Consider the following 12,928-nt stretch of genomic DNA (forward strand, 5'->3'; position numbering starts at 1 on the left):
CTGCCTCAGCCTCCTGAGTACCTGGGAGGCTACAGGAAGGTCCATGCCACCACTCCCAGCTAATATTTGTATTTTTGATAGAGACAGGGTTTCACCATTTTGTCCAGGCTGACCTCTCGAACTCCTGACCTCAGGTCGTCTGCTCACCTCAGCTTCCCAAAGTGCTGGGATTACAAGCATAAGCCACTGTGCCCAGCCTAAGAAAACTTTGTTATTTTAACAGAGAAATCAACATTTTAATTTTTATACAAGTATAATATTTGATATTAGTTCTTTTTTGAAAATCTTATAAATACACTGAATAAATATTAGGCAGTTTTAACCATGACAAATAAAATTCCTTTTCTGTGAACATTTTCTAATTTCAAAGACATATGTTTACATTTTGACTTACAGCTTTTAAAATTATTTGTCATTTTAATTTAGGACAAAGCTATTCTTTTTTTCCTTAATAAAAGCATATTTGCATACCTTGCATACAAAGTTGTTTTCCTTTGCCATTATTACTTTTAGTAGTCTCATTTATATATAGAGAGAGATAGATACTTATTTACTTATTATAGTTTTAACCATTAATAACTTCTGTTTTATAGAGAAAACAGGAGATAGGTAATTTTGAAATATCATATACCAGCATTTTGTAGCAGACTAGTAAAGCTTATGAATATACATCCTATAACTTTTTATAGTTATATACTTTTTATAGTACAATTTTGCAATGTGGACAAATGAACACATTTAACAGATCCAAATACAGTCACACTGTACCATAAAAAAAGAAGCAAAAAGTATACAAACTTAAAATTAGGTCTAGTGACTATGTATTTTATCTTCTTTATAAATGATCTAGGTATTTAATGAATTCAGTTAATTTAATTCAGCATAAGTATAAGGTTTTAAGTTACCAAAAAGATTTTAGAAACTGCCTTTAAGCTGACACATTATAAAACATAATTACTATTGAAATAAAGTTTGCCAGAATAATGACTCAGTTTGGTAAAAAGCAAATTTAAATTTTTATAATCTTGAACATGTAGTAGATATAACACGAACTTATTCAACATGTAAACCTGTTTAAGTTTAGGAGGACTATACTCAAGTAGAGTAAAAATAAATGCTTGTATTCTATTGTATTATATGTAATGCTGACAACTCAAGTCACATAGCTGTCTATTAAACTAACAATATTAAAATAGTCTTGTTTGCCAAATTTTACGTAAGTTCAGTGAACCTGAATTTTAAAAGCATTTGGGTTCGTTTTTATGAGAATACTTTTTTGTTGTTTACATTGAAAGTATTAGAATTTGTTTCCTTAATTTACGAGTGTTTTATAATTATTTAATTTACGTAGATATTTATCTCTAAGTCAAATAGAATAGAGGAGATTTCGTTAATTAATTTGGTAATACCATCTGGAGGTACTGAAATACTAAACATACAGGTATACTAAACATGCAGACAGACACAAATAGAGATCTAATGGAGAGCCCTTAATGGGGGTAGGGGCCTGAAGCTATAGGCAGTTGAGCAGCCTGAGTGGGAAGGGGAAAGCCTGGTGAAGAGTAGATAGGGGTATGTAGGAGGTAGAGGCATTGAAAGGGACAGATGAAAAGATTCAGGGAGCTGAAAGAAAGGCCCAAGGTGGTGAAAAGGAGGGAGGAGGAATGTGGTGGGAAGATGGGAAGGGAGAATCTTAGATGAGCAGGTTTGGGGAGGCCCCAACTTCCCCAGTGAAGTCATTGACATTCCAAATTACCCTTTGTGATTACCTTTTTTTCCAGCTTCGGAAATACTGGACAGAATGAGTGCCATAGGGGCAGAGCATGTAGTCAGCAAGGAAGGAGGAGGAGGAGGAAGGGAACCCAGTAGATTGAGAGTTACCGTGGGAAGAGGCAGATCAAATAGAGGAGAAAGGAGCCAGGCTGGACAGTCTCATTAGAAAGTTCTGCACACAGTTCTCATCTGGGAGCCAAAGTTTCTCTTCAGTCTTCATTGAGGAGCTGAAGCTTTCCCTGTGCAATCTCTACACCAGGCAACAAGAGAATTAATGAGGCCTCAAAAAGGAGCCAGAAATGTCCCACTCAAGAGTCAGGGAGTAAATCTCCACGCAAAAGGAACCTAGAAAACTTCTATCCAGGAAGATTCTGGCTCAAATGGAAAAGAGCCAGGAAGAGTTCTGCTCAACAGAGTCAGGGGTGAAATCCACACTCAAAAGAGCTGGGAAGACTTCTGTCTGGGAAGATTCTTGCTCACCTAAAAAAGAACTGGGAAGAGCTCATTTAACAGGATCAAAGTAACCAAATCACAGGACCATAAAAAGTGTCCAATAAAAACAAATACCAACTCTGGGCAGGGCGTGATGGCTCACACCTGTAATCCCAGCACTTGAGAAACTGAGGCAGGAAGATCGCTTGAGCCCAAGAGTTTGAGACCAGCCTGGGTAACGTAGCGAGACCCCTATATCTACAAAAATTTTAAAAATTACCCAGGCGTGGGGGTGTGTGCCTATAGTCCCAGCTACCAGGGAGGCTGAAGTGGAGGATTGCTTGAGCCCAGGAGTTTGAGGCTGCAGTGAACTATTATTGTGCCACTGCACTCCAGACTGGGTGACAGAGTGAGACCCTGTCACAAGAACACAAAAAAACATGGATTCAGATAAGGAGAGACTTTATTTATTTATTATTTTATTTTATTTTTGAGGCAGTCTCACTCTGTCACCCAGGCTGGAGTGCAGGTGCTATCCAGGCTCACCGCAACGTCCAACTCCCAAGATCAAGCAATTCTCCTGCCTCAGCCTCCTGAATAGCTGGAATTACAGACGTGCACCACCACGCCTGGCTAATTTTTGTATTTTTAGTAGAGATGGGGTTTCACTATGTTGGCAAGGCTGGTCTCGAACCCCTGACTTCAAGTGATTCACCTGCCTCGGCCTCCCAAAGTGCTGGGAATATAGGTGTGAGCCACTGCACCCAGTCAAGACTTTATTTAAAAAGACCATTGCAATAGGAACGATGCTGCAACCTCAGGACTTGCAAACATCACAAAATAATACAGGAAAAAAAGCCAAAAAAAAAAAAAAAGGCTTTTTTTTTTTCTTTGGTAGGGAGTAGTAAGTAGAGCTAGGACCTACTTTCAAAGGACAGTGGGCAAGCAAAGGGGAACCTATTTGGCATGATTTGACCAGAAATGTGTTTTCCCGTGGTCAGGTAATTCTCAGGGTAAGCTGCTAAGTGGGACATATTCTGCATTTTAACACTTAATTAACCGGGAGCAAGCAAAGTTCAGGACCTGTGGGGAGGAGAGAAACCTGCCTAACATTCTGTCAAGGCAAAGGAGAGGGTAAAAAGCAGACAACTGTGAACACTTGGTCATCCTCCAGGCAATAACCCATTCTGGGTTTCTGGCTCAAGACTCTTGAGAAACAAGGGGAAACATAGATGGTAGGAGCAGCAGGGTCTCCTATGTGTAGTTCCACGAGATAGCTTTATGGACTTCTGCCACCTTCCAAAACTCAGCATGTCCCAAACCATCTTTACCAACACACCTTCTCACCAAAAACAGCCAAATAAAACAAATTAACTAATGTAGTAATTATGCATCTCCCCACTGTGTTCTTCATCTCAGAAAAAAGTGTTATCACATCATTGGCTCAGACTCTCAACCAGGGAGGTGGAAGAAATGTTTGGGGGCATGTTAAGTGTGATACCTATGAGACATGTAAGAGGTGAGGTGCAGGAGGCAGATGCATGATGATAAAAGAAAAACTTCAGCCAAATTAAATTTAAGGAGTTTCACTGGGCAATGAACTATTTGTGAATAGGGCAGCCCCAAGAACCACAGCAGCTTCACAGAGACTCCAGTGTAGCCACATGGTGGAAATACGTACTGAACAAAGGGGAATGACGTACTCAAATTGGAAGTGAGGTACAGAACAGCTGGATTGGTTACAGCTTGGGCATATGCCTTATTTGAACACAGTTTGAACACTCATCAGTGTATGAATGGTTGAAGTATGGCCACTGGGATTGACCAAGACTTAGCTATTGTTACAGGTACACACTCCTCAGTTAGGTTTTCAATTTTGTCTGCCACTAGGTTGCAGTTTATCTACAAAGACTCAAATATAGAAGTATGGAGTCGTTCTCAGGCCATATTTAGTTTGCTTTAACAATTCCTCCCTTTCGGTCATTTTCTCAATTTTGAGAGATTGACCAAAACCTTAGTTATTGGTATCACTATTAACATTGTAAATATACTTACATGGTCTTGAAACCCACTGGGAAACAGGAGGACAGTGGGTTGTATAAGGAGAGAACAAGGACTGAGTAGAGGGTACCTCTTTATGCTAGAATGTTCTCTTTATGGGAGAAAATCAAAACCTGGTCTGTTTTAGGAACTGTTTTTCTTTTTTTTTTTTTTAAGTCTTAGTTTGATTATGTTACATTTAGCATGAGTGACTCTGTTTTGTTTGGTTTGGTCTGTTAGGGCCTAGTGCATGAGCTCAGTTCAAAACAATGGCATGCCATAATTTTGTTTAAAAAATTCCCCCTTTTTGGCCAGGTTCTCACTTAGGTGAGAGTGTGACCAAAACTTAGGGCTTTAGCACCACTTTAGTTATCATCATTTTGGGTTTCCAGTCTCAGTGTGTCATTCATAGGTTATGGTATCCTCATAATTGCACATTTCATTCAGTTCCGTTATTCCAGTTGAAGAGACACCATTTGACATTTTAGAGATGGCAGCATGCAAACATTTAAAACCTTTAAGAGAATACTGCACCAAGGAGACTATTATGACTATTGATAGGATACTACCTAGAGTTTGTTGTATGCTCCTTACACAAAGTCCTCATAAACCAAACCACCTAAGATTAAATATACTAAAGAATGAACTAGATGAAAAGTTTGCTCGCTTGACTAAGTGGTCTTTTCATTAATCCCCTACAACTGAATTTCTGTAATCTGCATTTGATGTATTTTTCCATAGGCCACAAGTCCCAGCAGCTGCTCAGGTACTTTTCTGTTTAGCTAATTCTATTATTTAGCATAACTTTCACAAGAGAATTTAAGTCTGTTGTGTAACCATAGTCTTTATAGCAGAATCTGGTATACAGCCCATCACGAGAGATAAATTTCTAATTATGGCCCCTTTCATTCTAAACCATGGAAAAAGGACCTAACAAATGATGTCCTTCCAGAAGAGTGAAGGCCTCCTGGCAATGTTTTATTTAACACATGATGTGGGTTAAGAGGAGTGAACCAATGTTCTGTTTCTAACTGATTATAAGGCAAGGTATGTACCATTAAAGTTTTTCACCTACATCGGGCCTTCATCTTTTAGCTATTAAAGTGTAAGTTTAGCCACGCATAAAGCTGGCTGCAAACTCCTTTATAAATAAAAGTGTACCCCGTAAGCGCACATAACAAACCCCTTTTCCACTTCTATTGTTTATAGAGGCATAAGCAAGAAAAAATATTCCAAGATAAGAGTCTCATGATAGAAAAGCCTTGATCCATGATCTTGGGAAAAGCTGTTCACATTAAGGATGCCATTTTCTTCTGGAGAGAGACTCCCCTGGTTAGTTTTACCTTAAGGGTTCCAGTGGGTGTACGGTTCCAAGAATGTGGAGGGACCCTTCTCAGTTGTGGAATTATGAACCCAAAGTTCAAGGTTCCAAAGTTTTGCTGCAATGTGGATTGCAAGGACAGTCTTTTTCTGATGTTTTTAGAAGATCCAGTCTTTGGGTTCTAGATTGTGAAGGGGTTGTCCTCAGTGAACCATAAAAAGCTTTCTTTACCTGGTGAAAATACTCTGTAGCATAATAATCTACCATTACAACATCAACCCTCTTGCATGGGAGAGCTTTTATACAACCATAAAACATGCATCGAAAATGACAATTGAATGAAATCCCTTTATAAATGTTTAAATGGGCCATAAGGTAGGCAAATGTATGTGAAGCTTTGATTGTTTTCCCAGGAATATTGAACTAAACATTGGTTTTAAACTATTTCCACAATTTATAAGTCACCACACCAATATGTTCACTTTGGATTATTTTATCTTTTCCATGATGAGTCATGGAATGCAGAACCTTTAATAACAAAAGCTTTAAGGAACCAGGAAGGACAAGGCAGCCGTCCTAGTTCTCCATGAGTTCATGCTTAACACTGAACTTACGTCCTTCTGGAATACCAGTTGTTTCTCCAATTTAGGTGAATAGTACTGATAATTGATGGATTGTCATAGGTAATTTGACTTAGACCATGGAGTTCATTCAAATTGTATATCTAAACAATTTTAGTATTGGCTGATTTAGCATGACAGCCTGGTAAAGCATTTTCTTGGTATTTAATTAATTTTTGTTCTACTTGGGTTAGCAGTTGTATAAACCAATCATCAGTCTTTTTGTTAAAGTTTCAGGAATTCTTACCCAGTTCAATTCTTGGAATTGGGTAATTCATGAGGAATTCTTACCCATGATATGATTTTAAACCTGTATTCAAGACTGCTTTTCAGGGTTCTTTCCATCCTTTCATGAAACTTTTTTTTTTTGAGATGGAGTCCCACTCTGTCGCCCAGGCTGGAGTGCAGTGGCATGATCTCAGCTCACTGCAACCTCCACCTCCTAGGTTCAAGCAATTCTCCTGCCTCAACCTCCTGAGTAGCTGGGACTACAGGCACGTGACACCACGCCCAGCTAATTTTTGTATTTTTAGTAGAGACAGGGTTTCACCATATTGGCCAGGAAGGTCTCTATCTCTTACTCTTGTGATCCACCCACCTCAGCCTCCCAAAGTGCTGGGATTACAGGCCTTTGCCACCATGCCTGGCCCTCATGGGCCTTCTAAAACATACCATATTCTAGGATTTTGCATGCTTGTGAAGTTTTGAGAAACTGCATCAGCATTAAGCAGTTAACTGTGTAAATGACTTTAAATAGTTACATTAAAAAAAACACACACACACAATTGACCAGGAAATTTGGTTATTTCTGTGGTCTACAATCACTTAACATAATAACCTTAATTATGATTGACAGCATATACTCAAACATATTAGAGTTTTAGAAACCCCATATAATTTTGGAATATATATTAATATCATTCACTAAAAATATAACCTGAAGATTAAGCATTATTTTTATAGGCTGGGCATGGTGTCTCATGCCTATAATCCCAGCACTTTGGGAAGAGGAGGAAGGCAGATCAACTGAGGTCAGGAGTTCAAGAGCAGCCTGGTCAACCCCATCTCTACTAAAAATACAAAAATTAGCTGGACATGATGGCAGGCACCTGTAGTCCCAGCTGCTTGGGAGGCTGAGGCTGGAATTGCTTGAATCCATGAAGTGGAGGTTGCAGTGAGCGGAGATCATGCCATTGCACTCCAGCCTGGACGAGTGTGAAACTATCTCAAAAAAAGAAAACATTATTTTTATTTTGACAATGCTTCCCATGGTTTTTATGCCAAATAAGCCAAATGTCACTGTTACATTAGTACATTATTGATGTCAAACTCAATTCTTAATAAAACCTTGTAGACAAATATATTCAATCTTAATCAGTTTGACCATAAGGTAAGAATGTTATAAACCTTTTATAACCCTTTACAATTTTTGTTAAAGAGCTGATTAGTGCTCTAAGAAAATCTGTTGAGCTTTTATTTCAAGATTCAATTTATGGAAAAACCAAATATCCCTTTAAATTTAGATTTAAATATTTAATCTAAATATTAGATTTAGATTAAAAATTTAGATTAAATTTAGATTAAAAATTTAAATCTAATATTTTCATACATAGAATTTTTTACAAGTTCATTTTTTTTTTGTTTTGTTTTGTTTTATTTGAGATGGAGTCCTGCTCTGTTGCTCAAGCTGGATTGCAGTGGCACAATCTTGGCTCACTGCAACTTCCATCTCCTGGGTTCAAACTATTCTCCTGCCTCAGCCTCTGGAGTACCTGGGACTACAGGTGTGTGCCACCATGCCTGACTAATTTTTTTTTTTTAGTAGAGGGGGTTTCACCATGTTGGCCAGGTTGGCCTTCAACTCCTGACCTCAGGTGATCCATCCACCTTGGCCTCCCAAAGTGCTGGGATTACAGATGTGAGCCACTGCGCCTGGCCTACAAGGTTAATTTTTATAAACTTTTCACAACTTGTTTAAACCTTTAGCTTTATTTAATTTAAAACAATCCTTTCACTCTTTAGGCAGAACAACTCCATATTCCCATGCCTTCTTATAGTCTTTTATCAAAAACACATTTCACTTTTCTTACGCACGTTGCATGTAAAACTGTTTCCTCAGTAGTCTCAATTACATGTTACAGTGTTAACTTTTACGGACTTTTGCTTTTGGTAAAAACCTTGATAAGTTCAGGATTTTAATTGTGTGCGTAGTGGAGCCTAGGACCCAGACAGAAATGCAGATAAGGTCTGACTCTTTCCAGCTTCTCACTCCATGTCTCTCAGACCTTACCTAACTGTAAATCAGACAGGTTGTACAGTTAAGAGTTATAGTAACATTTTATGAAGCATTCAGGAGTCCTAAACACCTTTAAATTGTACAATATTTTTTGCATAAATCCCCTTTTATAAATTATTTCATGACTTATACAGACCACCTAAGACATTCTTGGACTTTCTGACTTGCCCTAAACATCCCTCTTTTTAAACAATTAGTCATTTGACTTTAGGACAATAATTTACCATACAAGATCCTTTCTTATGTAAAATTTCTTTTCTTTATAACCTTCTTTGCATAGGTAGGGAGCTTGGCTAATTCCACATGTCCCAGGGCCTCATCTAGGATCTAATGACCCAAAATAAACTGGGCAATTTTCAAAAGTCAAAGCAGTTTATGACCTTAAAGCATTTAGCAAACCTAATATCTGACCTGCATAATTTAGACCAAATATTTTTATTTTGCCAGTAATTTTTAAAGCTATTTTTATTTCCCCAAAATTACTAAAGTATGTGAACTAAAAGGCACTACAGTTTAAAAAAAAAAATTTGACCTAAGTGCTTATTTTTGTTTAAGCCAATTAATTAGAGCTCTTTTATATAAATATTACACCCAACACATATATAACTACATAGATAGACAGAAGATTACCACAGTACTTGTAAGATTTCTCTTTTTTTTTGAGACAGAGTCTCACTCTTGTTGCCTAGGCTGGAGTGCAATGGCATAGTCTCAGCTCACTGCAACCTTCACCTCCCAGGTTCAAGCAATTCTACTGCTTCAGCCTCCTGAGTAGCTGGGATTACAGGTGCCTGCCACCACACCGGCTAATTTTTGTATTTTTAGTAGAGACAGGGTTTCACCATGTTGGTCAGGCTGGTCTCAAACTCCTGACCTCGTGATCCACCCACCTCAGCCTCCCAAAGTGCTGGGATTACAGATGTGAGCCATCATGCCCAGCCTTAAGATTTTTCATTTGCCAGTTTTTAAGTTTCTCAATTGGTTATCGGCTTTAGGGTGGAGTCCTTGGAAGAACAAGGTCAGGAAAAGGCCTCTGGTGCCTCCTGTTTTTCCAGGAGTCCAGGCTGTTAGAGCTTGACTATCTGCTTTTAATTATTCTGGCTTTTAACCATCACACTCTTTAATAAAGTCCTTTTAAAATATTTTATTACTCGACTTCAGCCAGGCCACATGCCCAATATTCCTGGCTTTTGAACTTTATCAAAGGTAACATCCCAGGTGCTCAGAGAAAGGAAAATTTAAGATAGTCCATGGAGAAGAAGGGAATGGACAAGGTCATGCAGATATTAAACCAGGAAGAACTTACTTCCTAAGCCAGGAATCGAACCTGCACTGCCAATGTGAAAGAACAAAACCTTAACTACTGAGCTCAGAAGGAGTCTAGAGTAGTTAATTTTGAGCTTGCAAAGGCCTTTAATTACTCAAGGTAATTTTTAGTGCTAGCTATGATATGAACCCTAAAATTCCTGTTCCCTGGAAACTGGAGACAAGGAGAAAGTACTGCCACATGGTTACAAGGTCAAGCTCCCAAGGACATAAAGCAAGATGGAGACCTCATCCAGTTTTTTGTTTGTTTCAGGGACCTGCAGCAAAGTTTGTTACTGACCAGCTTGCTGGGCCATCTTGAGCAGTGAGCTTATGCGGGCCTAAGCCCATGTTTTATCCTAAAGTACCCCTCAACACAGAAAAATGAATTTATAACGCAGAATACACCAGATTGACTACAGCTTAAGACTAGTCTCAGACTTCTTTTTTGCATTAATTAAAATTTTACAGAGGAGATAAACAGTGATTTTTACCATTCATACAACCAGTTTGCACAGAGAGAGAGAAAAGCCTGAAATTGGACTGGTAAGAAATTCTTACCCTTTTGCTGGCATGCCAGGATTCTGGGTTCCCTTTCCCTGAGTGGCCCAGGTGATCTGGCTATCCGTACCATCACCCTGGGGGCCAAGCCACAACACAAAAGAATTTTTTTAAAATGCACTTCATTGTGTTGTCATTCATTTGGAACATTCCACTGTAAGTTATCTTCCGTAAGATTTCACCATTTCTATAAGACTTTGCTGCCTCCAGGGCCTAATGTATAAGCTGTAAGAACTCAGTTTTCCAGAAATTAAGTATATTGGCTTTACTCTCAAGTTCTCTTGATTAACTTAGCCAATGATTTTTCCTACCAAGGCATGCAACAAAAATGAAACTAAAGGGTAGAACACAATCTCTGTGAATTTTTAAAAGCCAAATTGTATAACCCCTGCAATATTACTGCTTACTACTGGTTCGTTTCTGATCCAGTCAGATGTGAGAGGCCTCTAACTGGATCCAAGCCAGTTAATTCCCAGATGAAATGCATTCCTGGACCTAGCCCAGTTTCTGTCACAATTTCCAAACCCAGTTTGGATCAGAAATTTGCTCAAAGAAACTTGGAGAGTTTGCTCAAAACACAAATCCTTGGAGCTCTGAAATCTGAGAGGGAGCTTACCCATGACCACCAGCTGCTTTGAGAGATCAATGGACACAAGTGGGTCCTGAAGGTACCTTGTGTGTTCAGTCAGCACTCCTCGGGGGGGGGGGGGGTCAGTAGAAGCTCCACTTTGGATCATACTTCTGACACCATTTGATAAAAGAAAAACCAGCTTTTTTAAATTGAGCTATGAATGATTTGAGAATTGGGCAGCTTCCAGAATCACAGCAGAGTCAGACTGCAGCACAGACACATGATGGAAGATTTATAGACCAAAAAAATGGAAATGACATACAGAAGTTTGAAGTGAGGTACAGAAGGGCTGGATTGGTTACAGATTGGTGTATGCCTTATTTGAACAATTTGAACACTCAGCAGTGTATGAATGGTTGAAGTATGGCTGCTGGGATTAGCCAAGACTTAGCTATTGTTACAGGCACATAATACTAACTTAGCTTTTCAATTTTAACTGCCTGTTAAGCTAGGTTACATTTCATCTACAAGGACTCAAATGTAGAAGTACAGAGTCCTTCTCAGGTCATATTTAGTTTGCTTTAACAATGAGAAATGGAACTGGAGCTTTGGGGTGAGGTCTTGACTGAAAATAGGTATTTGAGAGTCCTCTGTATGTCAGTGCAACTGAAGCCAGGGGAATGGGTAATATTGTTGTGGAGGCATGCATAAAGTGAGAAAAGAAGACATACAAGAAGAGCACCCCATATTAAGAGGTAAGATAGATCAGGAGGAGCTTGTGAAACAGATGAGTGGGCAGTGGCCAGAGAGGTAGGAGGCCAACCAGTGTGCTGCTGTGGAAGAAAAATGTAAAAGAAGGAGAGTCACCAACTATGCCAGTTAACTGGACTTAGCCGCAAGAACATCTAGAGTGTGTGATCTGCACAGTGATCCTGTGATTAAAACATCCTAACTCCCCATCAACAATTTGTTATTACCTTAGACAAGTACAGAAATTGAGAATGTTTATACTTTTGTAGCACTTTGACATTGCCAGGACATGTAAGCTTGTGATCAATAGACTTTCTGGTTGAACAGGGTAGAGAGACTATTCAGGTATCGTGGTGAGTCCCATGGTGTGGGGGCTGCACCTTAACACCACATGTCAGTCCCAGACAGGTAGGAAAGGGAGGTCATTCAGTGCAGATGTTTGAGAAGCAATTAATAGGTTCCATGGAATGTTGATGGTAAGAAGGGAAGAAAAAGGTGACAACACTGACTGTAGACAGCTCTTTCTAAGGAGTTTGGCTGCTGGAAGGGGAAGAGAAGCAGCTGGGGTGAGGTGGGGGTAACTAAGTTGAGAGATTTTAAACTAAGTTTAGATACTGTAAGCTTAGCAGAAGGAACAACGAAGTTCCATTTTGACTACCATGTACTAGTGGCAATTGAACCCTTACATCAACTTTTTCATCTGTTAAAATAAAAAAGATGAAAATGCTATTGCTTTGTAGTAATAGCTATAACTACTTCACAATAAAGAAGACAAGAAGGTTCCAGCTGTGAAAAACACGCCATCACAACAATAAGTGGGCGGATGCGCACACACTCGCTGAGATTGCGCGTGCACAGGTCGGCCTGCGACCGGCGTGAGTGCGCCTGCGCGCACCGCCATTTCCTGCAGCTACGGACTCGGCCAACGATACCCGCCACGAAATGAGATAAGAAAGAAAATGGTGGTTTTGGGCGACCTTGGTGAGGCTTTTTTCTGTCGCAGTCCCGGTGCCTGCCGCGAGATGGCGCTCGAGGATCACAAATGGGCTTGCATTCTTCTATGGGCCCTACCCGAGAAATCGTGTGTTCTCACGGCCCTTCCCCCTGTTTGTGGGCTTAACAGCGAATTGGGAATCTGGCGAACAACACGTACCCACTCCCCTACTTTTGCTCCTACCGAGCCCTCCAGGGTAGCTTGGGGGAGAAGCCCCTCCTTAGATTGCTGGGCCCCTGATGAGTCTAGCCAGCACCCCGTTCTT

At 39.6% G+C, this 12,928-nt stretch overlaps 1 protein-coding gene across 6 annotated transcripts in view; it reads left to right on the forward strand.

Annotated features, from left to right (window-relative positions):
• ZNF185 (zinc finger protein 185 with LIM domain) overlaps nucleotides 1-12,928 on the forward strand; it is a 78,585-nt gene that overhangs the window by 50,809 nt on the left and 14,848 nt on the right. The window lies entirely within an intron of this gene.

Source organism: Cebus imitator, unplaced genomic scaffold (assembly GCF_001604975.1).
Source record: "Cebus imitator isolate Cc_AM_T3 unplaced genomic scaffold, Cebus_imitator-1.0 Scaffold273, whole genome shotgun sequence".
Classification (NCBI taxonomy): domain Eukaryota; kingdom Metazoa; phylum Chordata; class Mammalia; order Primates; family Cebidae; genus Cebus; species Cebus imitator.